Raw genomic sequence first — 27,546 nt, forward strand, 5'->3', positions numbered from 1 at the left:
CTGAAGATGTTGCTAATTTACTGGCAGATATTTTCAGCTTCAACTTTACCCCTCTCTCCCCTACCCGTCTCATGTGAAAGATCTGAAACTGACTCAACACCTGCAGTCATACAAGACCAAGTCCTGAAAGTACTACTAAAAGTAGAAAAATAGTATGTCAGTGGATGCTGACAATATCCCAGGATGCATCATGAACAGCATGAAGAATGATGTCATACCAAATTAATGAAGAGCAATGACTATTCCCCTGCATAAGGAAGGACCTTCCATGAACCCAGGCAATTTCAGATTCACATCTAACCAGCCTCAATTACAAAGCCATGGAAAAAATTATCATGGAATTACTCAGTAAGAATATAGGAAACCTCCAAACACTGGCCCCATCTCAGTTTGGATTTTATGAAAGACAGGTCAGTCTTACTCAAACTGATGGACATTTTGAAAATGTTATCAGACCAATGGCTGAAAGTAAAATGATACACACCACCTACCTCAACCTGACCAAAGTTTTTAACACATCCCCCCACTCAGGCTTTGTAGAAAAGTTTAATAAAGTAGGAATAAACTCCTTCTGCACCCACTGCATTGCCCACTGGCATATGGGTGGAATGTAGGAGATTGAAATAGGGGACAAAACCTCCATAAGAAGACCTATCACCACTGGAGTTCCCCAGAATTCAGTGCTGGGACCTCTACTACTTGGTATCTACTTCTAACAAAGTCTGCAGATGACTACAAGCTAGAAGCAGTTATCAAATCCCACAAATTTAGCCATCTTACAGGAAGGCTTGTCCCTAACAAAAAACTGGTGCTAGACACGCAAACTAATGCAAAATTCCAAAAAAAATGCAGTATTGTCTCTTTGGAAAGTCAGCTCCTCTAAGATAACTACCAAATTGACAGGGCACATAAACAGTTGATCCATTAATTCAGGATTTGGGAACTAATGTGGACAGTGACCTTACTTTTGACCAGCATGTGCCTGTTATGTCAATAAAGTCCTTCTATATTTTGTAGCTCATAAGCAAGAGAATGTCTTCTAGATAAGGGGATATCCCCCTTTACTCAGCACTCCTCAGGGCAACCATTGAGTATAATGACCCTTTGGCATGTATCTGTCCAGGGACATGTGACAACTGGAACATCCACAGAGATACCTTACAAAAATGATACAAGACCTAAACTATATTTCCTATATGGACTGCCTCAAAGTTCTATTGCTGCTGAAGGTCTATTGCAGACAATCTCCAAACTCTGGACCCTACCCAGTTCAGATCTGTAAAAGGCAGATCATGTCTCCTAAACCTGATTGACTTCTTTGAAGCAGTCACCAAAGCCATAGATGAGGGTAAGGTGGTTCACACAGCTTATCTAGATCTCGCCAAGGCTTTTGATACCATCCCCCACTCTGGAATTATAAATAAGTTCACTAAATTAGGTATAAATCCCTATGTCACAAGATGGGTTGCCAACTGGCTCATGGACAGAACCCACACTGTGAAAGTAGCAGACTCCAAGTCCGACTTCAGACCAGTGACAAGTGGAGTACCACAGGGTTCAGTCCTGTGTCATCTCCTGTTTGGTATCAACTTCTCTGAAGTACAAGCTAACACAGAAGGTCTTTGGCTAACAAAGTTTGCAAATGACTGCAAACTAGGAGCCATAATCGAAACTCCTAACGATGTGGACATAATACAAAAGGGCCTCACTGAGACAGATGCCTGGTGTCAAAGCCATGGCCTGAAACCCAATGCCAAAAAATGTATTGTCAACCCTTTGGTAAAAACTCTGTACCCATGGACTACCACATAGCTGGTAGTCTACTTAATGCGGAAAATGTGATAAGAGACCTTGGGACACAGATGGACAGCAGTCTCTCCTTTGATAATCTCATCGCCATAGTGGTCAGGAAATCCTTCTACGTGGCTCACCTCATCACAAAAGATTTCTCATCCAGGAAAAAAAAAGTTCATTGTTCCCCTCTACTCATCACTCATTAGACCCATTATAGAGTACAATGCCCTTTTTGGTATGTACCTTACAAGACATCTACAACAACTGGAAAGGCCACAGAAATACCTCACAAAGAGGATTACTGGCCTCAAATAGATGCCCTATGCAGACCGTCTCAAAAAACTCCAGCTTTACTCCGTCGCATATCACCTACTCAGAGGCGATCTCTGCCTAACATACAAAGCTATGTCAAACCTAGAGCTGTTAGAAATGCTCCACTTGAAGAAATCCCAATCCCTCTGAGCTACACACTCTAGGGACCTAAACCTTGTCACCACAATAAACAGAATATGCTGGAGGGATAGATTCCTGTCCCAGAGACTTCCCATACTCTGAAACAAACTACCTATCTATATCAAACAAAGATATTCATTAGCACTCTTCAAGAAAAATCTTGATGACTGAATGGGAAATAGGAAATTCACACCAGGGATCACTTCTGTGGCTCTGCTAGACAGGGGCACAGGAAAATAAATTTCTTGGGTGGCGAAAGCCAGGGTACATTTTTGGCTAGGCTTATATAGGCCCTAGGGCTAATAGCCTAGCACCTACCTATGAACCTATGAACCTATGTCAAACCTACAAGCCATCCTCCAACCTATCTGAAAGTCAAATGGTACCAGAAATATTTCATTCATGGACCTAAACAAAATGGTTTGAAGGGAAAGGTATATCTTGGATAGGATCTCACTGCTCTGAAGTATACTGTCCATCCATATAAGATAAAATTCATCCTTCAGTACATTAAAGCATAACTTTGGTCAGTAGATGAGAAGTAGGAAATGTACCCCAAGAGTCTCACATATACCAGTAATGGATAGAGGTAACTCCTAATGCCTTCATTCTAACACATGGGTCCTCTCAAAAAATATGTGTTTTGATCTGGTAATTGTCAGTACAGTAATATATAAATATATATCTTAGAAAGGGTTAGGTGAATCTAAACCTTCTAGCTGACTGTCAGCATGGTTTTAGACCATTCCACAGTACCACCACTGCTCTCCTATCGTTTACAGACGGCATTAATAAATGCCGTAACAATAACATGCTCTCCGCTTCTCTTGTCATTAACCTCACTAAGGCTTTTGATATGGTCAGTCATCAAATACTACTTAACATACTCAACTCATTCTCACTTGACACACAAGCATTACTCTGGTTCAAATCCTATATGAACAATTTACAGCAGGCTTTCCTTTGGGATAATAACCTATCCAAACATCTCCCTGTTACCCTTGGTGTCCCTCAGGGCTCCATCCTGGGACTGCTACTCTTCTCCATATTCATTAACGACCTTTCTACTAATTTACCTGTACCTACTAGCATTCAATATGCAGATGACTCCACTTTGATTTGTAAAGCTAACACTTCATCTGAACTCCAAACCATCACCCAAACAGTATTCAACCAACTTGAAAACTGGTTCCAACAAGGTCGCCTCCTCCTTAATGCCAAAAAAATAAACTATTGCTATTTACTGCAACTGTTAAATCCACGCCATTAGACTTCTCTATTACATCCATCGATGGTACAATCATAGCTCCCGACCCAACTACAAAACTGTTAGGGGTATTGATTGACCACAACCTGAACTTTGACGCTCATATCAATGCCACCATCAAAACTGTCAACAGAAAACTTGGATCCTTATATGGGATAAAACCTTTTCTCACCCCAGAAGCCAGAACTACTATTGCCCAGACACATCTAATCTCCACACTCTTTTATGCCTCTCCAATTTATACTAATCTTTCCAAAAGTAACCTAAACAAGTTGTCTACTTCTTACAACAATATTGCCAGGTTTGCTACTGGGTCCTCATTCAGAACACATCACTGTCTAAACCTAAAACTTCTAGGATGGCTTGAACTAAATAACCAACTAAACTTTCAACAACTCTCCATTAACCATAAAATTCTACACCAGCCTAGTAAGACTCCTATTCTCAGTAGCCTCATCTCCCCCTACACAAACCTCACTAACCTTCGCTCAGGAAATAAACTACTAGTTACCACCCAGAAATCCCACAACAGGGCAGGTGATTCACTTTTCTCTAATACAGTGGGGAAGATCGGGAACAAGCTTCCCACTAAACTTACATCTCTTTCATCATTAACACTCTTTAAAAAACAACTAAAAATTCTACTAAAAACACAATGGCTATGTCCTTGTACTAACCCTGACTAACCCCCCCCACCTTATCCGTACTCTACAGACCTCCTCCTTAACCAACTCCATTGCAGCATTAGCAATTTCACCCCTCCTCCCCTCCCTTACATCCGGTTTCCCAGCATGCATCACTTAGTATTTGTCCTCACTACACTACCTTCTCAGTGTACATTAGCATTTTCACCCCTCCTCCCCTCCCTTACATCCGGTTTCCCAGCATGCATCACTGAGTATTTGTCCTCACTACACTACCTTCTCAGTGTACATTAGCATTTTCACCCCTCCTCCCCTCCCTTACATCCGGTTTCCCAGCATGCATCACTGAGTATTTGTCCTCACTACACTACCTTCTCAGTGTACATTAGCATTTTCACCCCTCCTTCCCTCCCTTACATCCTGTTTCCCAGCATGCATGACTGAGTATTTCTCCTCACTACACTACCTTCTCAGTGTACATTAGCATTTTCACCCCTCCTCCCCTCCCTTACATCCTGTTTCCCAGCATGCATCACTGAGTATTTCTCCTCACTGCACTACTTTCTCAGTGTACATTAGCATTTTCACCCCTCCTCCCCTCCCTTACATCCGGTTTCCCAGCATGCATCACTGAGTATTTGTCCTCACTACACTACCTTCTCAGTGTGCATTAGCATTTTCACCCCTCCTTTCCTCCCTTACATTCTGTTTCCCAGCATGCATCACTGAGTATTTCTCCTCACTACACTACCTTCTCAGTGTACTCTTATCTTCCTACCCTGCACTTTTACTTTTCTGTTCTTTCATTATGATTGTTTTCTTCCTGTTATACTTATCCTCCCTAATTTCTCCTACTTCCCTGTATTATACACATTTTATAACCCTGTTATATCTTTTGAAAAGCACATCCTACCCAACATACTAACGTTGAAGCTCTATCTCTTTCCATTGGTAACAATCACTGTATTTTTACCCTTTTTCAACTCAGTTCTCAATTTCTGTATTTTCTTTATTTCTGTATAACTGAAGTTGATGAAATAATTCTGCAAGCATATTCACCTTATCCACGTTATATAATGTATTTATCTGGTTTTGGCACTGGCCTGATGTTAACTAGTTATAAGTGGAGCTTTTCTCCCAGGGCCTCTACTGAAAATGGACATGTATCCAGCTAGACTAGCCCGGTCAACAAATGTAAAATAAAATAAAATAAAAATAAAATACACTCTAAAGGGATAGATTAATTTTAAGCACAATATGAAATAATTGTGTAGACAGATCTCATTACCAAGAGTTTTGCATCCAGGAAGAAAGAGGTCATTGTCTCTCTCTCTCTCTACTCTTCCCACATTAGACCAATCATAGAGTATAATGCCCCATTTGTCATGTACCTCACTAGACACCTGCAACAGCTGGAGAGGTCACTGAAGTACCTCAAGAAGAGGATCCTAGGCATTAAACACTTGTCCTACATGGGCAGACTCAAAAGACTCCAGCTATTCTCTGTCTCATATAGTCTACTTAGAGGCGATCTCTGCTTGACTTACAAAGCCATGTCTGAACCAGCTCTGTTAGAAATGCTACATCTAAAGAAGTCGCAATCCCTCCACACCACACGCTCCAGAGACCTCAACCTCATTACCACAATCAACAGAACATGCTGGAAGGACAGGTTCATAACCTAGAGACTGCCCAGGCTATGGAATAGACTTCACATATATGTCAAGCAGAGCACCTCACTGGCCTTCTTCAACAGAAATCTTGATGAGTGGATGGGAAGTAGAAAGTTCACCCCAGGGATCACTCTAGTGACTCTATTTGATAGAGGCATTGGGAACTAATGTTGGGTGGCACGATGCCAGGGCGCTTCTATGGGCTAGGCTTGTAAAGGCTCCAGGGCCATTAGCCTAATGCACACCTATGAACCTATGAACAATGGCCTGGAAAGGCAGTTAGACATGTAGTAGCCTATGAACCTGTAAAAATATGTAAATTACCATCTTAAGAGTATGATGGTTGTAATTATAAAAAATGAGTACATAAGTGCAAAAACTAAATATATATATATATATATATATATATATATATATATATATATATATATATATGACCATACTTCTCAACTTCTTAGAGGAAGAATTCTGGACATAGTCATAAATTATGGCAGGGGACAAATGCAAAAAATTAGGGACAGTTGTTAAATGTTGGTTTTACACATATTGAAAGTTGATATGATAAGAGGTTTTGCATGAACATGCATTTTCTAAAGGATGTGAAGACTAAAGTTGAAATGCTTCTTTTTACTTTTTTACTTCAATTTTTGATGTTTTGCCAATGATTTGCCAGAAAACCAAAATGGTATGCTGTAAAGACAAAAAATACAAGGCAAACATGCGGGCATTCTGTAGAAATGTGTGCAGATGAGAGGTATGTGGATACATATAGATATTTCGTGCATCTAATGAAGTGCCTATCTCAGTATTCAATTAAAGTGAGAGAGCATAAAGTTAGCTTCGGGGTCTACATTCCTGTAACATTACGCGTCAAATGCCTTTAGTGAGAAAGAAGTAGCAGGTGTACCGATTGCAGGATAACAAGCTCTATGGAAACATGGAAGCACTGTTGGTATACCGGTTTGGCGGTGCCAACGCCCTACGGGTCACCCCACGCCTGTCTCTGGCAGCTGGCCCGTTGCATGTAGTATATATATGATTTAATTTCTCCCAAAGCTGTGGACAGAATTGTTGTGGTTATTTGTGCAAAGTTCTGCCTTGGGTATAGCAGGTTGCGCGATGGGGGAGAGTACAGAAATAACTTGTCCCTCCACGACAATTCGGGATGCAGTTGTTGCTGCCCTGAAGAAGTGGGGGCTGAGAGTGGTTGTTGCTGGACTGATAGTGACTGTTATTGTACTGGCACCGGTCGCGTTTGAAGGGATGCTCACCGGGATAGCCAGTCTTATATCGTGGTTTGCTGGAAGTGCATATACGCTTCTGGGTTATTTGTTCGGAAACTGCCCGACCAGCGGTTTACCTATTGAGCTTTCAGCCAGTGTGGTGGCCACCTTATCCATCTGCATACGTCCGCATTTCACCACATCAAAATTAAAATAATGGGAAGCAAACGCCCCAAAACACGGAGAGATTGTAAGTACCGCTCTTATAAACTTAGAAAGTTACATGTATTAGCATGCATTTTTTCTGAAGAGCAGGAAATCTGAAACTCAAACATATCACATTATTTAGTTACTTCAGTCCTTCGTGGTTTGCCAGAAACTACAAATTTTATCAAAAGCCCAAAAGTAGTATACAAAAATGTAGACCATTCGGGAAAACCTGGACAGTTGGCACTTATACGGTGACATAAGAGCGACAAGTTCAGCTCTTAACGCACGTTATTTGGACAGTTACAATCCCAAGCGTTTAGTACAGCTGTTTTGACTGATGCACGAAACACTAATACGAAATAAAATAAGAGCCACACATGCACATATAAACACACAAACGGTATTTTGCCAATAATTGAAGTTCATTTTTTTCACTTTGTGCGAACATTTACCTTACAAAATCGCGTACTACTAAAGAATACCCAGCTTTAAAACTGACATCTGAAAAGTTAACAACCCTGTTAAAAACCTACGAAGGTGACCTTAGCAGGTTGATTTTGTAAATTGGATAAGAGTGTCCATTGCTATTATTTTCATGAAATGCAGTTAAAAAGTCAAACGATTACAGTCTGTAGTGCTAATGAAATTCATATGTCTGTAAGCGATGAACACAACGGATGAAACAATATTTTTAACCAAGATTATGAAATAACTGGAAAACAATTAATCAAAAGAGAGATCCGATTAACTAATGAAACATACATTTTAAGACACTTTTTGATGAATGCACCATAACTGTAGACTTCTCAATCTCACAGGCATTTTTCTTAACTGTTAGTTTCGGTTGCTCAACAACTAACAATTTCCTCTTTGATTAAGGAACAGCATAAGATGGTGGCTTCTATTTCCCCAATACATGCTTAGATTATTATTTTACCCAATGCTAACACTTCAGTGCAGCACGATAAGTCTGTTGCAGTGCTGAGTATGCTGCATTTAAGGTAAGTTGAACTGACTGCATACCTAGCTCACTTGTGGTACCTCAGGAATCTGTACAAAATTCCCAGCCAAAAGCAATAAGCCAAAATAAAAAGGAACTGTAGCAAATTAATGCTTTTAATGAGAATAAAACAAGTAAAATGTTAGCGCTTTCGTTAATACAATATTAACTTCATTAGACAAACTGAGAAACATATAATCTTCCTCTAACTACAATTAAAACAAATCTGATTGGACAGAGGGAAAACAAGATTGAAAGTCATATGAATTATTAACTCTTGACTGTTCTTGTTTACAGCTCAGAATGCATATAGTTTGAACATGGAAAATAAAAACATAAAATGGTTTTCCTCAGAAAAAACATAAACTGGGCAAAATGCAATAAAACATCTCCTTACTAGAAATGTTAAAGTTCAATAGAGGAAAAAAAAACTGTGTTGTTGCGTTTTTCGACTTTTCCCAGTTAGGGGTCGCCACAGCGGAACTCCGATCCGCTAACAATTGGTAGTTGATTTTTACGTGCCGAGTTACCAGCCCTGACGCACAACTGTCAACGAAGGTACACCCATTCACGCATGTCTCCACGCAGAAGACACTCTAGCTGAGAATCGAACCGGAAAGCGTCTGACTGAAGCGACAGCACCACCGCAGGCTTTTGAAAAAAAAAAAAAAAACCTGTGTAATGTTACCAAATGTTTTTGTTTTTATGTTATTTTACTTCTTTTCAAAGCCGTCATTTCTAAAATTAGGGTAATAGACACTCTATCACTGATACCTGGCCATTTATGTGCGTTCAGTAAAATTTGCATTTCATATTAGCACAATTGATGTTGTTTGATATTAAACATTTTAGAGAAACATATTGATTTTATATATGCATTTCTTAGGAAAACCATATCTTATGTTTTTATTTTCCATGCTCAAACTATATGCATTCTGAGCTGTAAACAACAGTCTATCAAGGGTTAATAATTCATATGACTTTCAAGCTTGTTTTCCCTCTGTCCAATCAGATTTGTTTTAATTGTAGTTAGAGGAAGATTATATGTTTCTCAGTTTGTCTGATAAAGTTAATATTGTATTAACGAAAGCGCTAACATTATTCTTTTTTTATTCTCATTAAAACCATTACTTTGCTACAATTCCTTTTATTTTGGCTTGGTGCTTATTGGGACTTCTACAGACAGTTTTCAGTTTTCCTCATTTTTTTTTTGCTCCATTTTTAGTTATCAAAAGTAGTGTCAGAGATTCCCTGGACCTTGGCTAAATTTCATTTAGCACCCCACCCCCCCCAAAAGAGACCACTGGACTAGTGACCCTAACCTAGTCAACAAATGACAGCTAACTGACTAACAAACTGACCAAATATCAGACTAATATAACTTCATGTACATTTGGTCAATCTGTCAGTATACAATAACACAAGTGACCACTCCATATTTTTTTGCTTCTTACAAGGCAGTGTAAGAAAAGTAAAAGGACTGTTAGAAAACAAGACCATTGTGTGTGACCCATTAATGTAGGTAAAATGTAACTAAGCCCTATCCTTTTTATACATTTATGTATTTTCAATCTTCATGACAGCGTCAGATTTCAATTGGATTTACATGAAAGCAAAAAATACTAAAAAGGTAGACATGATATAACGATATTGTAATTATAACTTTAATGTCTTTGTCATTGTTCAGATTGTATAGCTCCTCTTTGGGACACCACTGAAAATAATCTCATTTGAGTTTGGTCAGACTATCTTCTAAACAAATGAAAATAAATAAAATAATTGCCCCAGAGCAGGGCATCCTCACCTGCAGTGATCCTTTAATTGTGTGTGTGTGTGTGTGTGTGTGTGTGTGTGTGTGTGTGTGTGTGTGTGTGTATCTTTGTGAGTGTAGGTGGGGTATGCATATCTTCTTTAGTGTGCCTGTGACTGTGTGTGTATGCTTATGTTTTCTAGTTTGTCTGTGGCTTTGTATGTGTGCGTATGTTCATGTGTGTATTGGTGAGTGTGGGTGTGGGTGTCAGTATCCACATGTGCTTGAGTGTGCGTATGACTGTGTGTGCATGTGGTTGCATGTGTATACTTATATTTTTCAGTTTGTCTGTGGCTTTGTATGTATGTATGTATGTATATATATATATATATATATATATATATATATATATATGTGTGTGTGTATGGGTTCCCTTGATATGGTCGGAATTTCACAATGTTGACATTCATATGGCCAAGAGCATATGATCGACATTGTGAAATGTCAACCACGGGGAACCGGCATCTCACTACAGTGTGCAATGGAAAGATTTCCACTTCCACACTGTAGTGCAACCTCAGAGTTGGTATATTTAAGTTCCAGTGGCTGTGTATTTTTTACTTGTATGTTCGACATTTCAGATATCGATAATATAGTCTCATCCATATAGCAAGTAGACCAATATATATATATATATATATATATATATATATATATATATATATGTCCACTTTTTAATTTCGAAATGCCAAAATCTCAAGTTTTGAGATACCGAACTCAAACGACAAGATTTTGGAATCCTGAAAATAAAAAGTGAACAAAAAAAAAAACAACTAAAATAATGTTTTTGCAGGGAGCAAGCCGCCTTCTGTCCCCCACACCCCCCCACTTCAATATACCAACTCCAAGATTGCCCTACAGTGAAGTGAATGGTAAGCAGAACAGGAGCATGTCCTTTTCGAGGTTAGTATACTGTGCCTCTGTCTAACAGTGACACAGAAGTGATACCCGGGGTAACCCTACGATCTCCCATCCACTCATCAAGATTCCTCTAGAAGAGAGTCAATGAGGGACTCTGCCTAACCTGGACTGGGATTTTATTCCAGAGTGAAGGGAGCCTCTGGGTTATGAATCTGTCCCTCCAGCATGTCCTATTTATTTCAGTGCTGAGGTTCAAGTCTCTCGAGCGTAGCTCGATGGGATTTGGATTTTCTGAGGTGCAGCATGTCCATTAATTCCGGGTTGGACATGGCTTTATACGTCAGGCACAGATTGCCTCTGAACAGGCAGTATGCCACTGAGTAGAGCTGGAGTTTCTTTAACCGGGCAGCATATGGCATCTGTTTGAGCCCTTTGATCCTCTTGGTGAGGTGCGTTTGGGGTCTTTCCAGTTGCTGCAGGTGTCTGGTAAGGTACATCCCAAAAGGGGCATTGTACTCAATTATGGACCTGATGAGGGATGAGTAAAGAGGCACGATGACCTCCCCTGATCTAGATGTGAATCCCTTCATGATTAGGTGGGCTATATAAAATGTTTTTCTAACCACTTTGGCCACGTGGTTGTCATATGAGAGATTGCTATCAACTTGGGTCCCCAGGTCCCTAATTACTTCTTCCATACTTAATGGATTACCACCTATGTGGTAATTTGTGGGCACTTTGTTTTTGCCAAAGGGGATGACTATACACTTTTTGGCGTTTAGCTTGAGGCCATGGCTCTGGCACCAGTTGTCTGTTTCTATGAGGCCCTTTTGGAGGATGCTTGTGTCAGCTGGAGAGTCGATTATGGCGCCCAGTTTGCAGTCATTTGCCAACTTGGTCAGCCACAGTCCTTCCATGTTGGCCTGTACCTCTGAGAAATATATACCGAACAAGACAGGTCCCAGGACTGAGCCTTGTGGGACACCACTTGTAACTGGTTTGGAGTCTGACATGGCTCCAGCAATTCTAACCATGTGGGTTCTGTCCTTGATCCAGTTTGCAATCCATCTAGTGGAATAGGGGTTTATATTTAAGCTGGTGAGCTTATCTATAATGCCTGAGTGGGGTATTGTATCGAAGGCTTTCGCGAGGTCCAGGTAGGCTGTGTGGACCACCTTCCCCTCGTCAATCACCTTGGTGACTGTTTCAAAGAAATCAATCAGGTTTAAGAGGCAGGATCTGCCCTTAAGGATGCAGCTTGTAGAAATGTGAAAAGAGTGAGTGGTATGTTTAAAGTTGGTTGTGGCTCCCAATGCCCAAACATTATTTTATGTGACAGTTTTCAAATCACAGGTGAATTATTCTAAATTAATGCACATTTTTCATGCAATTATAAACAAGTAGTTTATTTAGCAAAGTGTCATTTATATCTAGCATTTTATGCAGGAAAGTCTTACAGGAAATTAAAAGATCATATTTATGCACATTTATTAGATATTAGGAAGGGTAAAGTCGCCAATGCTTTGTCTAAACATACTGATGTTTTAAAGATGCATTTTTTTTTTTTAATTATTGAGCAGGTAAAGAGTGACCCTTGGGGTTTCATATTGGATGAACATCCAGAGAAATGTGAATTAAAGTGGCAGCTTAGGTTGGATGCCACTAGTTTTCCTGGGCTCAACAAAACCATCTCTGTTAGCTCTGTTTTAAAATTGAAATACTTTGATGCTTAATTCAGAATTTAGATATTTAATCGAATTGTGTTTTTAGTGGTTGATTTTATCACAAGTGTTTTCAATGTATATTATATAACAGATTTTTAATGTGAACGTGGTGTTCTGATGTTCCATTAAAATAAGGAAAGAAAGCATTAAACTTTATTAATAAAAGTGTTCTTCGATCGTCACAGATGTCATTCATACATCACAGAAAGTGTTTGTTATTTTATTCAGTTGGTTTGATACTAGCTTTGGTTCTCAGTTTGTTTGTCCTGAGGTAGATGCCATTAGGGTGACTCAGTGCAGCAAAAAGGCTCAAAAAAATGAATTGTTTCTGGTTTATCCTTTTAATTCATAAAGCAAGCTTCAATTTGTTATGGCTTTTTCCCTTAGCCGGGAAAAAAAGATTGTCATCCCCCACTTCAGCTACTTGTCCCTTCAATAATCACTTAATAAAATGGTCTCTTTAAGTTTTCAGAACTTATAGGCATCAACATAGATTGAAATGATCCAGTTTTGAGAAGCCATTAAAATCTTCACAGTATTCAGAAACATTTAGCCTGTGGCATTACAGAAAGCAGAATGATTAGGAGTGACAAAGAGCAAGGTGGTGTTTCAGGGAGAGAAGAAGCATGTGACCTTACTATAGAGGGAAGAATGTCAGCAAATCAGTTGAAATGGCTTGAGATGAGTAGTTCCAAGTCTGCATCACTGATCCTGGCATTGCAATGTAATTAAATAAATCCAAACTATATTGTAGCCATAGCACTCCAATGGTGTAAGAAGTAAAATAATTAAATGAAAGACATAAATGACCAATGTTATTCTTATTTTTCAGTTGAGCATTCTGTTCCCAAATTTCAGAGGAATTCTTGTGACTAAATTTAACTTGAGACGGTGTCCGATGAAAACCAACAAAACAAACAACAGCTGCATGAAGCCACATCACTAGTTAGTCCATTTCATTAGTAACATAGTCATTTTGTCAAAAATTAAACGTAGACATCCATGTGAGCATTATAAAATCTTCATAACAAACCTGCTGTACAAATACCATCTAATATTCCTAGACCAAAGTTTTGTTTTTTGTATTTATTTATTTTTATTTGAATTTGTTTAGTAGGGTAAAGCAGTAATCATAAGAGAACAATTTCAGTCTTAGCTCAAAAGCACAGACTACAATATGTTAAACTGAGTATAAAATATAGAATCAATACAAAGGAATACCCAAACAAGCTATATAAAATAGTTGCAACAATGAACCATGAAGTTTAGGGTGAAAACAATAAAACAGAGTGAAAAAATGGAAGGTTAAATAAGGAATGTGAATCATTATGTTGTGAGGTGAAGAAGATAGAGAGTGCATTTGGATTTTGCTAGGGTATGAAGAATAGATTTTAGTAGTGAGTGGAATGTGAGTTAAGAAGATGTATTTTTAAGGTACATGGTGAGGGATTCCCAAAGTTTGCAGCCTGAGATAGAAAGCAGTGGTCTGTAAAAGAAGTTGGGACTTTGGGGTTTGAAGACATGAGCCTGACTGGTCTAAGCTTCTGAGGTCATATGATGATATTTACCTGATGAGTGAGTTTGGAGGCTAAAAAATGAGTGTGTCTAATTATTTAAAAGTTTGAAACTTGTGAGCTGAGTAGGAGGTCAGTCCTTTGTATGACTAGAAACCATTTTGTTTTCTTTTATGGTTATACAGTGGGGTATAAGTTCTTGGGGGAAAACATACGAAAATAGCAGATTTTATTTGAAAGGGATTGAATGGCTAAGGAGTTTCTTTTATATGCAGCAACAATGAGAGAACATGACCATATTCTATTTATGAGAACAGGAAACACTTATGGCTTCTCTAATGAGAGAGAAAGGTGTTTTTTTTTTGTCACAGAACAAGAGTGTAGTTAGATCTTTTTCATTGTGTACACAAGATAGAGATGTAGGTTTAGTGGGGTCTATATTGTAAGAGCAAACTTTCAAAAGTTCGAGCCACATATGGCCAACACCATATGGGCAAAATTTTGAAAGATCGCAAGTGTGAACAGAGATTGCCGTAGGGAATGTTTCCATTTACTGCACTGTAGTACAATCTCAGAGTTGGCATATTTAAGTAGTGGGGGTGTGGGGGGTGCAGGAGGGCTTCCCCCCTGCTCTGAATGATCAGGTAGGTTTTTGTTTTCTTTCTTTATTTTTTATTAAATGTTTGAAGTTTTACACCTTCGCTCATATGGTGTCGATCATATGAGATTCTAATTTGTAAAACTTCGATCATCTAATATAGACCCGGTTTAGTGAGGTGTTAAGCCATATTCCAAGATGTTTAAATGACATTCTCAGTTGGCTTAATGAAGTGATGAAAGGTGTGTGAGGAGTTTTAAGTTTTACAGAGTTTGTGTCTAGTCTCAAAGTCCCAAAGAACATAATTTTCATTTTGAAGCATTATGTAATGGATTTTTCTTATTAGTCCATTTAATAAGGGAACAGAAATTTACTTGGAGATTCTTTTGCAGTATTTGTAGTGATTGGTTAGAATGGAATTTAACCATGTTACCAGCATGGAGTTCAGGTAGACCACTTGGTAGCTTAGGGAATAAAATGGGGGCATAAAACTAGACCTGTGAGTTTTGACTTTGAGGAGGGAGGATGTTGAAGTTAAAGTTGAGGAGTAGAGATCGACTTGAAGTGACAATTAATGATAATTATGGAACTAAGGAATGGCATCAAGGCTGATGCAACTGTTGATCAGTATGTCTGATAAGATGAAATGCTGTGGTAAGTTTAATACAAATGATTCCTGTAAGCAATCCTTTGTCCTTGCCTAGAAGTATGAGTTGTGCAGTGACCAGACCAAAAAAAGACACTGTTTAGTAAAATGGAGGTGATACTGGCTGATGCACTGGTAAGATTTTACATCTCAGTAGTTTGGATATTGTCTGATTGTGTTAAATTAGGGCAGGATGATGCGGTGTGTGGACTGGTTTTATTATGGCTTTTTGGCCATCTCCTAGCATAATGATTTATGTCATGCAGAGACTGTGAGCATGATATAGGGAAGTCAATAAAGTGGGGATGAAGACTACCTTGGAGGTTTACTGACATGTTTGTGAGCAACTACAGTATATAGTACATCTGGGATTGGCTGAGTTTAGAATAGTTGTCTAGTGTAGGGTGGACAGCATGATTTTAAGTTTGTTGATGAACAAATATGTTTTTAGTCAGCATGAGATTAATTTAAGAGGGACTTTTTGCAGAATTGTAGAGGAAAATCTGATGGAATGATAATTGCTGAAAGAAGGAGGGTACATTTACTTTTCTGACTGTCATTTACTTTTCTGATCTCCAAACAATGAACCAAGACCTCTGGCTAATCAAATTTAAAGATGAGTGTAAACTAGGAATCATTGTCAGGTCCTCCCTCTGACACCAGAACTCTTCAACAATAATTTATGATTGCTACCTAGTGTACCAAAATGGGCTCAAATTAATGTTAAAAAGTACAATATCATCATATTGGTAAGCAGCCCTTTCCCCATCATACAAAACAGACAACACCCCACTGCAAAATCAGAAAGTTGTTAAAGACCTTAGAACATGCATTGATAACTCCACACCCTGCAGTCATCATGCAATGACAGTAGTCAAAAAGATCATCTATTTAGCAAACTGTCATAAACTGTAAATGTAAACGAGTACTGTGCAAGACTCACCCAGGCAGTTTTTAGGTTCCAAGCATAAACTATGCTGCAAATGTCTGTTCAGACCAATATTCCAACGACATCAATTTATTTTACAAGAAAACAAAGTTGTAGAAAGATATATAAAAGACTGCTTTTTATTATTAATGACAAGGAGGTAAGTGCTTTCGCTTTACGGTCTGAAGAAGCTGTAAGCTGGCTCCTCCTTGTCATTAATAAAAGCAGTCTTTATATATCTTTCTACAACTTTTTTGTAAAATAATGATGTCGGAATGGTCTGAACATTGCAACATAGTTATGCTTACAAAAACTGGGTGAGTCTTTACTGCTAATTACAATTTATGACAGTTTTATTGGAACTGTGCAGACACCTTTGCTTTATCGTGGTGTTTTTCGTTACTATTTATATATTTAGCAAACTAATTGCCAAATAAATATCATCCAGATCTAAAGAAGCTATTCTCATCTTATATTCCACATTGATTGGGCCATTTATTGAACACAATACCCCCTCTTTAGGATGTACATCACTAGACATATCAAACAAATAGTAAGACCCAGAGTTCCTAAATAAGATGATCACTGGCTTAAAAATCCTAAATTAGCATAAAAGTCTAGAAGCACTGTGTCTTTATTCTGTATCTTATAGACTTCTGAGAGGAGATGTACACCTCACCTTCCATGCTATTAGGGCCCACTTGGTCTTGGATCTCTACAAGTCAATTAGGCCCACAAATACCAGAACCGGGAATCTAAATTTTCAAAAACAAATAATTAAAATGTGACAGTGTGATAGCTGGGTCTATATCACAGAATTGAAACATGAAATACCCAAGAGCCATAACATCAACACATGTAATGGGAACACTAAGAAAGCCAAAACACCTAAATGACGAAATTCATCATAATGAATTACCTTGGTTGGCCAACATGAACGGAATTACATTTCCTAATCATTGCAAATGATTAGGAAATGTAATTTCATTCATGTTGGCCAACTATGGTAGGTCAATATGATGAATTTTGTTGTTTGGGTGTTTTGCCTTTCTTAGCAGTCACATTATATGTCGATGTTATGGCACTCGGGTATATCATGTTTCGATTACGTGACATAGACCCTGATAGTTTCATTACAAGGTGCTGGCTCCCCAGCTCTGGAATAGATTCTCACTACAAATCAAGCAGTGTGATACATTATCTTTCTGTATATCAAAGTTGACAATTGGATGACTATTCACAAATTCATCTCTGGTTTGACTGGACTAACATTCCTTTGAAAAAGAAGGTACAGTCTAACAGTGGCCAGCATAAATGGTCAAAAGACTCCGTTTACTTCTGATTTCTATAATTCCTATCATGAGATATTGGGGAGGAGTTGTTAGTAATTACCAGATCAAGTAAACTGAGGTAAGATGCTTAAGATTAAGCCAGGTTGGATATCATACTAACTCTATCAGTTTAGATTAGCTAGAAGTTCTGAAAGACCATTTTGTGCTGGACCAAGAAAGTAAAGCCTGAAGTCTCCTAATGTTATGAGATTTTTATGTTGTTTGAATAGGAGATTATGATTTGTATAAGGCTTTCAAATTTATCTAATTATGAGGGTGTGGGGGAGATGTGCTGAGGCTAGATGAAATTATATGCCTTTGTGCAAGGGTAATTGAATAAGCAACCAGTTAAACAAGGTCTCTAATGTGCTAGTTGCTTGCTGCTTGTGCCAGAAGTTGGGCTTTAAGGTAAGATTTAAAGAAATGCAGGGGTGTTTCCTCTGTTCCTGGATCTTGGCATAGTCAGAAGGGGTAGCTGTATCAGGGGAAGAATGGTTGTATGGATAGCTTGGCTGCGACTGTGTGATTGATACAAGGTCACCCCACATTCTTTAAAACCTCTATGTTCAAGAAATATGGACAAACTAAAAAATAATGAGGCACAAAAGCTGAAAATCAAGGACAGATTTTAAATGCCACTCTCATAAATGTAGAAAGCTCTTAGAATAATATGTTTTGCAGCAGCATGCATTTTGTTAAGGATATCAGGCCTGAAACTCAAATGTGTGTCTTTATTTATTTAATTTAATCCTTTATGTTTTGCCAGAAAAGTACAAATTTTATGAGCATCAAAAAAAATATGCAGCAAAAGTCTGGACATTATACACGGTTTTGAGCAACTGAGAGGTATGGGTCAAGACAGTGCTTGGTCACAAATGCATTTATGCAGACTGTTGTATTTCTTAGACTTTTTAACAGTTATTAGGAAGCAAGAGAGAGAGGTACTGGCTAAGGGCTGCTTCAATGTTACACCTTAAGAGTAATAATGGCATTATAGGATTTAATTTATACATGTATTTGTGTAATTTAGTGGTTCTTTCTTAGTGGCCATTTGAGTGTACAGAATGTACCATTTATGTAGCAAGTGTTATATTGTGTGGTAGACTGGAGGTCAAGGTGGGGTAATAGGAGGGGTTTGATGTAGAATGAAAAAAGAAACAGGCTGTTTTTAAAAGGAATGCAGTGAGTGTTTTATCACAATGAATGAAGGTATGTTTTATCACAATGAATGAAGGTATGTATTAGTTCTGGTTTAAGCACTTGGGCTTCAGGCCAGTTATTTTACACTAAGAAGGTTCGTGGTCTGCACTCTTGTGGGAGGAGAGGCTGGACTCTGCCCTTCTGAGCTGGGAATTTCTGGTTAAAGGCTTAAAGTGCCTGCATATTTGAACTGTTTCTTACTGAAATTGGTATACCTTGTTTGCTGTAGCATAGACTAGATCCAGGCTTGTTGAATCTAGCTTTGTTTGTATGCTTGTTGTTTGTTTGCTTGTTATTTCCCTGAAGCACTAATTCCACCTAAAACTCGGCTTTTCAGCGCTTCTGTGGATCCCTAGTGATATCTGCATTGCTTACTGTACTTATTTCCTTGTTTCACTTGAAAGAAAGTTACTGTTTGTCATTTTTGCATTTAAGTTACCTGTAACACATTGCATTTAAGTTACCTGGCACTTGCTCACTAAAGCAATTATATAAGTCAGCACTAAAAAATTAAAAGCACTACACCCTCACAAACTCCCCTTGAGTACCTTGTTCCCCATTGGTCCTTTTTTCAATTATAAAGGAATCCCCAGTACTATTCTAGCATGTCCAAAGGTCAGTTGTCAATCTCCTCTCCGGTCCAGCTGGTGAATCTGGGAATCTTGAGGCAATGTTACAACTGCCTCATGTACACAGACAACCCTCTCCTCCTCCCAACAAATTCCAACACATGAGAGATGCAACCATATAGCCAAACTGGAGGCTAAGCTCTCTCAACTCAGTACTGGCGTAACCAGTCAGAAGGAGAAGGAAACCACACTCACTACAATTCCAGTCTCACATAGACCTACCACGACAGCAAACCAAACACATAAACACACAAAAACATACTCGGAGGCTCTAAATAAAAATCTGCCTAAGCAGCAGAGACCTCCAAAGCAGACACCCAAGCAACTGCTACCCCAAAACAAAACACGTGCAACACATAGCTCACAAAGCCAGTGTGCCGAACAGTCACAGCCCTTAAGGCTAAACAACACACCTGATACACTTGTAATAGGTGACTCTATCATCAGGCACACTGACGTCCCGCTCACCAGGCTGAACAAGGAGAAGGTCACGGTGAGCTGCCTGTCGGGTGCTAGGATCCGCCACATAACACAAGCACTCAGGTCACTCCAAGGCAAGTACAAATATGACTCAGCCATTGTCCATGCTGGTGTGAATGACCTGAGACGTACCTCCCTGGACTACATGAAAAGAGACATAGAGGAGCTCTCTGAGCATGTAGCACAGGCCGGTATGACCCTGACCTTGAGTAGCATCTTATCCTCACCAAGAATGATGCCACAATACGAAGACAAGATGATCAATTTCAACAACTGGCTTAAGTATTGGTGTCATTCAAAGGGGATCCAATGCCTATCAGCCTTGGATGACATGCTCGACAAGCCATGATGCTTCGCTAGGGACGGCTTGCACCTGTCACCCCTGGGCTTTCGGATATTGGCAAAGGCTCTTGCTACCCCCATAGTGACTTTTTTAGGCAAGGCTCAAAAGACAAACCCACCTCCATAGGTATCACAAGGGATAAGAAACTAAGAGTAATGCTACTCAGCATGAAGTCTAAACCTCAAGATGCACACTGAAACTCTCCTTAGCATGGAGAACATCGATATCTGTGCAGCAACAGAAACCTGGTTCAAGGCTCCCGAGAGCACCCCAGCACTACCAGGTTATATCTCATACCATGCTTTTTGGCCCCAAAACTTGGACCGAACCACAAAAGGAGGGGGAGTATCAATATTCGTCAAAGATACCCACACCTCCAGGTTGGTGGCACAGCACAAAGCATCAGAGACTATCCATGTGCAACTAACAGTGGGTAAAACTGCCTTCCAGTTTATAGCCTGCTACAGACCACCCTCCCAAACCCAGGAACCCCACTCAGCCTTCCTGAGAATACTGGAAAATATGAAGGTCTCCCCAAACACCATTATATTGGGCGACTTCAACTACTCAAACATAGACTGGGAGCATTACTCTAGCTCCAACACCCTAGCCCAAAGGTTCCTAGAATTTATAAACTCAAATGCTATGGAACAACTTGTTATGACTCCCACAAGAGGGGAAAATATACTGGACCTGATCATCACCAACATGGGTACACTATGCTCTAGACCAGAAGTGTATCCCTCACTGGTAAGATCAGACCATAAACTAATCTCACTGGATATTCACATCCCGACCCCACCCCCTGCCCAGAAAACTACAGTAAAAAACTTCTCTAAAGCAAATTTCACACTCCTCAAAACCGAGGTAGAATCCTTCAAAGCCCCCGGGCCTGTGGAAAATACAGCCCAGACCGCAGAATCCTTTATAAACACATTCTATGAACACCTTCAGGAATGCATGGATCATGCAATCCCAAATAAAACCAAGACCCAGTCCTCCAAAGGCAGATGTCCTGTCTGGTGGACCCCAGCCATAAACAAACTATACAATAGAAGGAGGAAGCTACTACATGATAGAGCAAAATCCCAAAAAGGGAAGGCATCTTTGATCAGTATTAGCAAAAAACTACGGGCACTTATAAAATCATCTAAGGCCAGCTTTGAGAGAAAAATTGCACAGGACACTAAGGATAATCACAATGCTTTCTTTAGTTATGTTAGGAACCTGGGTGGGAATTCCCAGATATGCTCAGAATTAGTCCAAAATGACAAAAAATACACCGAACCCACAGACATTGCCAACATCCTAGCTGACAGGTTCAGTGCAAACTTCTACCTCCCTCCCCACCAAAAGGGCAAATATCTATCCCAGCAGAGTGCTGCCCCCCTGACATCTCAGATTCTCAGGTAAGAGCCGCCCTCTCCAAAGCAAAAAACACAGCATCAATGGGACCAGACGCTGTCCCGGGCTGTGTCCTACATGAACTCCAAGAAGAGCTAAACCCAAACATAAATCTACTGTTCAATCTCAGCCTTACTACAGGATATGTACCCAAAGAGCGACGTACTGCAACAGTGGTCCCTCTCCACAAAGGTGGTGCCTCAATGGATCCTGGAAACTATTGCCCCATAAGCCTGACTAGCTTGGTCTGCAAAGCTATGGAAAGGATCATCATGGACCTCATAAATTAAGATATTGGGGACCTACAGACACTGGATCCTACCCAGTTTGGCTTTGTTAAGGGCAGATCCTGCCTCTAAAACCTGGTTGATTTCTTTGAAACAGTCACCAAGGCCATTGACGAGGGGAAGGCGGTCCACACAGAATACCTGGACCTCGCAAAAGCCTTCGATGCAATACCTCACTCGGGCATTATAGATAAGCTCACCAGCTTAAATATAAACCCCTGTGTCACTAGATGGGTTGCAAACTGGCTCAAGGACAGAACCAACATGGTTAGAATTGCTGGAGCCATGTCAGACTCCATACCAGTTACAAGTGGCGTCCCACAAGGCTCAGTGCTGGGACCTCTCTTGTTCGGTATATATTTCTTGGAGGTACAGGCAAACACAGAAGGACTGTGGCTGACCAAGTTCGCAGATGACTGCAAACTGGGCACCATAATCGTCTCTCCAGCCGACACAAGCATCCTCCAAAAGGGCCTCATAGAAACAGACAACTGGTGCCAGAGCCATGGCCTCAAGCTAAATGCCAAAAAGTGTATAGTCATCCCCTTTGGCAAAAACAAAGTGCATACAAATTACCACATAGGTGGTAATCCATTAAGTACAGAAGAATTAATTAGGGACCTGGGGACCCAGGTTGATAGTAATCTCTCATTTGACAACCACGTGGCCAATGTGGTTAGAAAAACATTTTATATAGCCCACCTAATCGTGAAGGGATTCACATCTAGATCAGGGGAGGTCATCGTGCTTCTTTATACATCCCTCATCAGGCCCATATTTGAGTACAGTGCCCCTTTCAGGATGTACCTTACCAGACAACTGCAGCAACTGGAAAGACCCCAAAAGTTCCTCACCAAGAGGATCAAAGGGCTCAAACAGATGCCATATGCTGCCCTGTTAAAGAAACTCCAGTTCTACTCAGTGGCATACCGCCTGCTCAGAGGCGATCTGTGCCTAACGTATAAAGGCATGTCCAACCTGGAATTAATGGACATGCTGCACCTCAGAAAATCCAAATCCCATCGAGCTACGTGCTCGAGAGACTTGAACCTCAGCACTAAAATAAATAGGACATGATGGAGGGACATATTCATAACCCAGAGGCTCCCTTCACTCTGGAATAAAATCCCAGTCCAGGTTAGGCAGAGTCCATCATTGACTTTCTTCAAGAGGAATCTTGATGAGTGGATGGGAGATCATAGGTTTACCCCGGGTATCACTTCTGTGTCACTGTTAGACAGAGGCACAGTATACTAACCTCAAAAAGGGCATAGCAAAATTAATTTAAAATGGGTGGTGAAGGGCAAACACACTCTGGCTAGGCTTATAAATGTCCTAGGGCAGATAGCCTAGTATGAACCTATGAACCTATGAGAAGTCCTATGGCAGGCAGTATTGGGTAGTGGAAGAAGGAGCCTGAGAGATGGACTAAGGCATGGCAGTGAGACAGAGTTGGTGAAAGTAAGTAGCGAGGAAGTGAAGTATCTGCAGGAGACACTGTGGTAACAGAAGGGTTTATATACTGATTATGTGAGCGTTATAAAGGAAATGACAAGTCATATTCTGTGAAATATAAGTGGTTTAGCATAATGATATGCTACTGTAATTAGTGAGGGAGAAAAATAGGATGTGAAGAAGAGACAAGAGGGCAGGAGAATAGATAAATCTTTTTTGTGATGTTTGGAAGAAGGTACTCTGACTCACTCATTAAGAGGCTGTGAAAATTGGGGAAAGATGGGTGAAGGCTGCCAGCCTAGACAAATAGAATTTGATGCATAATTCTATCATTTGTATATATATAAATGACAAATATAGGCTTGTGTTCTAAAATGAAAGAAAACACTCTAAAATGTGAACTTCAAGATTGGTGCAACATTGCCATCTGCTGTAAGGAAAACCAAGCCAAGCATTTCAAATGTTCTTTGAAGTAAAATTATCTAAATAGTGGCCCTGAAGTGGCTGGCTGAACACATTCTTTATATTGTCTTAACTTAAGGAATAATTGCTAGAGTGTACATGTGAAATGTCTTTTATCGTTGTAGTCTCCTGAGCAGGTGTTAACTTGCTAAATAATCCAGTTTGTGGCCTGGGAACTCCAGACTAAGTGTCAAAATGAAGTAATTTGGGAGAGCCTTAGCAGAGCTGTTTGTTAGTGTTTTAAAAACTATTGTTCAGTGAGAGATTGAAAGCATTTGTCTTGGACCATCAACCCCAGCACTACTTGCTCTTTGTGCATGTAAGTAAGATTATAGCACTGTGTTTTCTCTTAAGAATAGCTAAAGATTAGAAAGTTAGATTAAGTGTTTTTCTTTGCATCAGACCTGTCCTAACATATTATTTTAAGTTTCTGTGTGATCTCTGAACTCTTAGATATCTTTGCAGTGTAGTAGTATTGTCTTGTGTTTAAATATTTTTAAAACCTTTACCTGTGGCTGGTTTGTGTAGAGACAAAATAAGCTCTAGAGTACATTGCATATTTATAGAGTTCATTGTAATAAGCCACTCTAAAAAGCCTTAGACTGAATAGTCACATTACCAATTGGATAATAATATTGCACAGTAATAATTGGACACCCTTTCAAGGGCCTTTGGGTAGCTGATAATTGTTAGCTGCTGGTGGTAGGAATTACTACTGTAAAGGGTCACAGCTAGAGAATCTGTGTCGGCCTTTCCCAGGACTGTCTGTGAAGTTGTATAAATACTTATCTCAAAGTGTGGGTGTGTGTCAGCTACCTGGACAGGGGCATGAAGCACTAGTGGAATAGAGAGGGTACTGGAGGTTACCTTGCCAGCTAGGCTGAGATCTTGACCCTATAGCTGTGCCAGTGGGGATTCTTATTGAGGACCTGGAGAGCAAAGGAGCAACCACCCACAAACTGACTGTGATCTCTGTGTGCACCTAAGGGAAATTGTACTTTACTGTGTGTATTTGCTATCCTTTCCTCTTCTATGAGATGACTTCCCTGGTGTTAGTGGTGAGGATTGAGGCTCCTTGATTGCTATGTCAGGGCACGGTCATCACATATTTGGTGGCAGTGGCTGGGATAAAATATCCTGACATATCTGTTTGGCATTGGTTTGGATAAGATATCCTCACTTGTGGTTTCCAGTGATGTGGATAGAGTGAATCCTGCAGCTTATGTACAGTGATCTCTGGAAGTGTTTTGTACTCAGCCACGCAGTGTATACTCAGAGTTCAGATCACAATTGTTTTGTTTCTTTTGTTAGCTTAGTCAGGGTGAGCAGGCAGCATGTCAGCACATGAGTATGGAAAGCTGACAAGGAGCCAGCTGATGGAGATGTGCCATGCTAGGGGACTGGTGCATGGAAACCTGATTAAGGCAGACCTGATTGCAGCCTTGGTTACAGCTGCATCAGAAAACAGCATCCAGGAGGACAATCAGACTGGCAGTGGAGATACAATATCCTCGGAGAATGGACAGCTCAACCTTTCAGCAGTGGACTTAAAAATCCAGCTGGAGCTTAAGAGACGTGAGTTGGATGTCAGGCATTTGGAGACAGAAGCCGAAGAAAAGGAGCATCAGAGGAAGCATGAGAGGGAAATGCTGACTCTTCACCAGAGTCATGGAGGTAATGGGGAAGGGAGTAATAGGACCCCAGAAGCACAACAGGTCAGTAAATTTCTTCCGCAATTTAAAGAGGGGAATAATTTTGATAGTTTCATTCACATGTTTGAAAGGGTATACAAACAGTATAGTGTTGACCAAAGGCTCTGGGTCCCTTACTCCATGGGAAAGCTGTAACTTGTATATCACAAATGCCTGACTCTGTTTTGATTATACTGCTGTAAAAAAAAATGTCTGTTAGATTGTTTTAAGCTAACACCTGAAATGTATAGGAAAAAGTTTCATGAGCATAGATGCAAGCCTGAGGAAAATGTATGTGAATATGTTACTGAACTGATCACATATTTTCATAGCTGGGTGAGTGGATGTCAAGTCACCACTTTTGAAGGGCTGGCAGACCTTTTCGTGAGGGAACAAGCCCTTACCACTTTGCCTGAGGACATGAGGATCTGGTTAGCTGATGGACAATGTGCTACTTCAGAGTTGGTGAAGAAGGAAGACCTGTACTTGGCCAGCAGGGCATCCCTGCACAGGAAGAAGACCTCATTATTGCTCATGGGTCTAAAGGAACCCATGGAGGGCAGCACAGACTGCCCCAACAGAATCTGCCAGGAGCAGGGGAAGCCACTAGTCCAGGTACACATCCAAGAGCTAGGATTAAATGTTTTGAATGTAACCAGTGGGGCCGTGTGGCATACAGGTGTCCACGGAGGCAAGGTGGGGAACCAAAGGTGAGGGAGCCAGTAAGTGGGAAAGATAAAATGCCAACAGTAGGTTGTCTTCAGACAACCCAGGTATGGAACTAACATCCTGCAGATGTCCTGAGAGGGAAGGATTTGGATGAAGTTATCCCATGTACTTATGCAGTTATATGTAGTGAGGCTAAGAGACAAGCTTGTGGGTCTGGTAGCATGGAGGAGACCCAGACAGACTGCATACTTTCAGCCAGGACTGCTGAGGTGGTTACTTCAGGGAGGGAGCTACTCTGTAGCAGTTGAGACTGAAGGTGAGTCACAGATGCTTGTGGGTACTGATGTTCCCTTGGACAGGGTAACTGCAAAAGTAGAGGTGAGTAGTAGTACCCATGCTGACAGTGAGGCACCACTGTCAGAGGATGCCAGACTTCCAGTGGAAGGAGAGCTGGGAAGGATTAGAAGGAAGGAGTTGAGACAGGCTCAGCTCTCAGACCCTACATTGCAAGGCCTGAGGAAGGTAGCTAGGGAGGCACCTGATTCTCAAGGGAAGGGGAATCTGTATACTGGGACAAAGGGTTACTATACAGAGAGTGGAACCATGAGGGAGGGCTAGAAAGTGAGAGAGTATAGCAGTTGGTACTGCCTAGAGCTTATTGTCTGGCACTTCTAGCCATAGCCCATGATATTCCCTTTACGGGTCATATGGGCATAAAACATACAAAGTGACATATTATGCAAAACTTCTATTGGCCTGGAATTTCCAGAGATGTAACAGGGTACTGCAGGACCTGTGAGCAGTGCTAAAAGGTAGGCAAGGCAGGAGACAAGGTGAGAGCTCCTTTGATGCCTTTGCCTGTGATTGAGGAGCCATTTCAGAGGGTAGCTATGGATATTGTGGGTCCCCCGAGTACCCCAAGTTCTACAGGGAAAAAGGATATCCTAGTGGTAGTGGATTATGCTACATGATAACCTGAGGCAGTGGCTTTGTCCTCCATTGAGGCAGAGAAGGTGGCAAATGCTTTGTTAGAGATTTTCAGCAGGGTAGGTTCCCAAAAGAAATACTGACCGACCGAGATGCCAATTTCCTGTCAGACCTGCAGGCTTGTCTGTGGAAGTCCTGTGGGGTGAAGCCCATGAAGACCACCCACTACCATCCCCAGACTAATTGTCTTGTTGAGAGGTTAAACTCTACAATCAGGTCCATGCTACGGGCATTTGCAGATCAGTTTAAGAGGGAGTGGGACA

At 40.4% G+C, this 27,546-nt stretch overlaps 1 long non-coding RNA gene across 1 annotated transcript in view; it reads left to right on the top strand.

Moving 5' to 3' along the window:
* The first annotated feature begins 6,753 nt into the window (after nucleotides 1–6,753).
* The window catches only part of LOC122798932, a 33,406-nt gene continuing 12,613 nt past the window's right edge, over nucleotides 6,754–27,546 (top strand). Inside the window, exon 1 of the long non-coding RNA XR_006364354.1 lies at nucleotides 6,754–7,304. This is a non-coding gene — a long non-coding RNA (uncharacterized LOC122798932). The remainder of the gene's footprint in view (nucleotides 7,305–27,546) is intronic.

The sequence above is a fragment of the Protopterus annectens genome, chromosome 3.part1 (assembly GCF_019279795.1).
Source record: "Protopterus annectens isolate FY-2018-M chromosome 3.part1, PAN1.0, whole genome shotgun sequence".
NCBI classification, from domain to species: domain Eukaryota; kingdom Metazoa; phylum Chordata; order Ceratodontiformes; family Protopteridae; genus Protopterus; species Protopterus annectens.